General features: G+C 42.8%; 1 non-coding gene across 1 annotated transcript; it reads right to left on the bottom strand.

Annotated features, from left to right (window-relative positions):
- Positions 1-2703: 2703 nt before the first annotated feature.
- On the bottom strand, positions 2704-2841 carry LOC119934989. The gene has a single exon (XR_005453056.1). It is a non-coding gene; the product is annotated as a small nucleolar RNA SNORA7 (small nucleolar RNA).
- Positions 2842-5191: the final 2350 nt, after the last annotated feature.

Below are 5191 nucleotides of genomic sequence, written 5' to 3'. Positions count from 1 at the left end.
CTGACTCCAAAGCCAGGGCTCTTTCCACTGAGCCACGCTGCTTCTGTAGACTGAGACCATTGTTGGGTAGGGACCGTCTCTATATGTTGCTGACTTGTACTTCCCAATCGCTTAGTACCGTGCTCTGCACACAGTAAGCATTCAATAAATAGGATTCAATGAATGAATGAAATGTCATATTGTCCCCTGAAAACAATGAAATCACTAATGCAGCATTGTAAAGAGACTGGAGTGTTCTCAGTAAATGATCAACTTAGCTGCCTCACCCTGAATAAAAGATGGTGGTATGAATTTATTAGTACCCTGCACAAAAGGAATGCCAGAAGGGACTTCTTTTCATATCTAAGTCCTGAAAAAAATCCACACATTAATCGCTTATTGAATTGCCTACTCAACCAGCTCTCAATTATTTAGAGTTGATTCTAGAGTGTGGGATTTATCCACAGCCTTATTTCCTCTTATGCTTTCCTTCCGTTTGGTCATGCCGCTCCTTATGAGCACCTCCACCAGACTACGAGCAAAGAAATCAGAAGGAGCTGAAATTTAATCAATCAATCAATCAATCAATCAATCGTATTTATTGAGCGCTTACTATGTGCAGAGCACTGTACTAAGTGCTTGGGAAGTACAAATTGGCAACACATAGAGACAGTCCCTACCCAACAGTGGGCTCACAGTCTAAAAGGTGGAATTTAAACCAGTGGGTGGTGCTACTGGTGAGAGCTTTGGTAGTGGGGAGAGGAACACAACTGGTTTAAAGGAAACAGCATGGCTTAGTGGAAAAGCAAGGGCCTGGGGTCAGAGGATTTGTGTTCTAAACCCAGCCATCTGCCTAAAAGTCACTTACCTTCTCTATGCCTCATTTTCCTCATTTCTAAAATGGGGATTCAATAACTGTTCTCCCTCTTACTCAAATTGTGATTTCTATGTGGGAAAGGGACTGTGTCCAACCTCAACACCTTGTGTCCACTGAAATACTTGGTTCGCAGTAAGTGCTCAACAAATGCCATAGTTATTATTATTAGGTTTCAGAATTATCTGTATATTTCCATTATTCTTGCTAGCTTTGCTCCCCTGAATAATATATTTGTTTTTCTCCATAGTAGACATAATGGGAAATATTTTAGTGCAAAATTACCATCACTTTTTGACAGGCTTTAGAGATGATAGGCTCTCACTAAATCAAAGAAATTTACTAGGAACAGACTGCATCTTTTAAGAATAGAAAAAAAATGCTTTCCCCCCACTATTCTGAAAAGTACAGCTGCTGATTTACCTTTGACTACTTAATGGTATGCACTACACTGTCATATACATAGATAAGGCATGACAGTTTCATTGTGCTGAGTGTTCCTTATTAGAAATAGGACATGAGTAACGGGGCGATGTGCCAACTTTATTTGGTTTGATTTGGTTTCTCCCTTAGTTGTCTACTGCTTTCAGTTTCAACAAAGGACCTCAATCCCCGTTCTAATCTATGCTTGTGCCTGCAAACAAAATGACTAAAACACTATTCCAGGAAAACGAAGTGGGGAGGAAAGAGAACGTGCAGTGGTGGTAGACAATACAAAACTTGAGCAGCCTCAGATTTCTTGTGGCCTTGGTATGGGAAGGGGAAAAGTCCTCATAGCTGTAGATATTGATGATGATGAAGGAATTTGTTAAGTGTTTACTGTGTGCTAAGCACTGTCCTAAGCACTGGGGTATATGCAAGGTTATCAGGCTGGATGCAGTCTCTGCCCTATGTGGGGCTCACAGTCTTAATCCCCATTGTAGAGATGAAGTAACTGAGGACCAGAGAAGTGAAGTGACTTACCCAAGGTCAGACAGCAAACAAGTGGCAGACAAGTGGGATTAGAACCCAGATCCTTTTATTTCCCAGGCCTGTGCTCTAGACCCTAGGCCATCTGAGCAAATTTACTAAAGAGATGATCTTCCTGAACTTTATGGAACCCACCTAGACAGTTGAGTGGGCCTCCTTACTTTAGGAGCACATCTTGTCTTGGACATATCCAACCTTGTTCCCGAATGACAGTCAAATTCTTTTGCACATTTTACTTGTGCATGGCTATCCTCCTCAGAAAGTATGTGCCCACTGGCATCTCCAGTGAATCTATTCCCTCACCCTCTGATAATAATAATAAAAATAATAATAATAATAATAATAATAATAATGGCATTTATTAAGCACTTACTATGTGCAAAGTACTGTTCTAAGCACTGGGGAGGTTACAAGATGATCAGGTTGTCCCACGGGGGGCTCACAGTCTTAATTCCCATTTTACAGATGAGGTAACTGAGGCCCAGAGAAGTTAAGTGACTTGCTCAAAGTCACACAGCTGACAATTGGTGGAGTTGGAATTTGAACCCATGACCTCTGATTCCAAAGCCCGGGCTCTTTCCACTGAGCCATGCTGCTTCTCTGATGCCCCCCGAGGGTGTGCTGGAGCACCCAACTCTGTGGTTATGTGTTGTTGTTGTTGTCTTATTCTGTTGACTTGTGTCCGACCCATAATGACGCCATAGACACATCTCTTCCAGAATGTTGCACTTCCATCAGCAATCATTCTGGTAGCGTATCCATAGAGTTTTCTTGGTAAAAATACAGAAGTGATTTACCACTGCCTCCTTTCCTGCAGTAAACCTGAGTCTCTGCCCTCGACTCTCTCCCAAGATGCTGCTGCCCAGCCCGGGTGAGTTTTGACTTGTAACAGATTACGTTCCACTTGCTAGCCACTGTCCAAGCTAGAAATGGAATGGGTAGGCCTCTGCTTGATTCTCCCACCTATAGCCAAGACTGGTAGAGCACTGGAAATTCTCCAGATACAACTCTGAGTGGGGTGTGGCTTTATAGAGAATACTTTATTGGCCAAGGAAGACAGGGAGGATCTTCTGCAAAGATGTGCCCTTTGAGGAGCCCAGCTTGAGAACCCCTCAAGCAGGTTAGTGGTGTTAGATTGTTTCCACATGCTCCAGCTCATCCTGATCCTAAGGTTCTGATTTTGTTAGGATGATTCTAAGAAGTCTGAGCTGTGCCATGGCACCTTGAGTGCTTTCAAATGAGTTGAAAACTTTTGGTTCTCCCTCCCCATCACAACCCACTTAAACTGGGTTCCCCCCACAGAGGAAGCCTTCTAGGGCAAATCTAGATTGTAGGTCTGAAGTCCTGGGTTCTAGTCCTCGCTTTGCCATGTGCCTGCTGTGGGACCTTGGGCAAGTCACTTACCATCTCTGGACCTCAGTTTCCTTATTTCTCAAATAGGGACTAAATATCTGTGTTCCCCAGTAAGACTATGAGCTCATTGTGGAACAGGGATTGGGCCTGATCCAATTTTATTGTATCTATCCTAGGGCTTAGCACAGTGCTTGGTAACTAGTATGTTCTCAACAAATGCCACTATTATTATTACAAGTGCTAGTGTCTTCCTGGCATCATTCACTCACTTTCATTCCTGTCAGTCATGTTCCCTCTGGAACATGGAGTACAACATGCAAATTGGTGGACAGGGGTGTAGCACAGTGTTTAGCACATGTTCCATCTTTGCTCATGTTAGCCAGTAGCAGGCAAAACTGGGTCTAGAACCCAGATCTCCTGGTTCCCAGAGTGGTTTTCTTTCTACTAGATCAACAACAGAGCTGCAGAATGTACCTTAGCATGAATAACTTTCTTCCTCTTCATAGGTAAACCAGAAAAGCAGTGTGGCCTAGTGGATAGAGCGCAGGTCTGGGGGTTAGAAGGACCTGGGTTCCAATTCCATTTCCACCACTTGACTGTTGTGTGGTCTTGGGCAAGTACTTAACTTCTCTGGGCCTCAATTCCCTCATCTGTAAAATGGGGATGATGACCATGAGCCCCATGTGGGACTTGGACTGTGTCCAGCCCGATTAGCTTGTATCTTCTCCAGTGCTTAGTACAGTGCCTGGCACATAGTCAGTACTTAACAAACACTAGAATAAAGAAAATACTATGAAGAAATGATTGGAGTTCCCTGAAGAGTGGACAAATACTTGCCACTTCTGAGAATGTTTCAGGCTCATTCACACTAAAACAGGTGTAATTTTAGGAGCCAGGTGATGTCTAAAATTGTAGTCATTGTTCATAAACTCCTGTAGCTTCAGATATAGGCAGTAAACATAAAATGCCAGCAGGAAAGAGGGTTGCCTGGCATATTAGATCCACCATAATCCAGGGATCTTAAAGCAAAGGGAAAAGCTTGATAAATAAGGCATTTTTTTGGCAATCTGCTTAGTAGTGGCTGCTGGGTAATCTTGGTTAAATTCAGTCTTGCAGTGCAAATTGTTTCCTGATAACCTTGGCATGCGATTGTCCATTTTCTCTGCAGTTCAAGGGTGGCTTTCTTGTTTAGTTCCTGTCTAGAAAAGCTGCAGCCTTGTGAAATGGAAGAGGAATTGGGCCAGGAAGTGGTCAAAGACAAACCTTCAAGAAAAAACAAAAACAAAACCCTACAGAGGAGAGACATCATGAAATGATAAAGATAATGCTGAATGAGCTTCTTATCCTTTAAACATATATTCATATTCAGTAAGTATGTAGTACTTCTTAAAGTTTCCTCTCTAGCAACATCTGATAGCCATACCAGTGCAATTTCAAGCCAGTGGGAAGGAGGCTCTATCAGCATGACCTACTGGAAAGAGCACTGTCCTGGGAGTCAGAAGGACTTGGGTTCTAATTCCAGCTCTGTCCCTTGTCCTCTCTATGACCTTGGACAACTCACTTAACTTCTCTATAGCTCAGTTACCTCATCTATATAATGGAGATTAAAACTGTGAGCCCCATGTACGAAATGGACTTTGTCCAACTTGAATTACTTGTACCTATCCCAGCATTTAGTACACTGCTTGGTACATAATAAACCCTTAACAAATACCATTCAAAAAAAACCAAAACAAAGTCTTGTTTCCTGCTGGCTTTTTCTCTTAATGAGTGTCCATGTGTCCATGTTTTTACTGAATATTGAAACCGCAACTCGATTAGTGGGAAGAGCACGGGCTTGGGAGTCAAAGGTCGTGGGTTCAAATCCTGTATCTGCCACTTTTCAGCTGTGTGACTCTGGGCAAATCACTTAGCTTCTCTGTGCCTCATTTACCTCATCTGTAAAATGGGGACTAAGACTGTGAGTCCCATGTGGGACAACCTGATAACCTTGAATCTACCTCAGTGCCTAGAACA

Source organism: Tachyglossus aculeatus, chromosome 1 (genome assembly GCF_015852505.1).
Source record: "Tachyglossus aculeatus isolate mTacAcu1 chromosome 1, mTacAcu1.pri, whole genome shotgun sequence".
Classification (NCBI taxonomy): domain Eukaryota; kingdom Metazoa; phylum Chordata; class Mammalia; order Monotremata; family Tachyglossidae; genus Tachyglossus; species Tachyglossus aculeatus.
The sequence above is the reverse complement of the archived record's forward strand: the minus strand, read 5'-3'. Positions and strand labels throughout refer to the sequence as shown.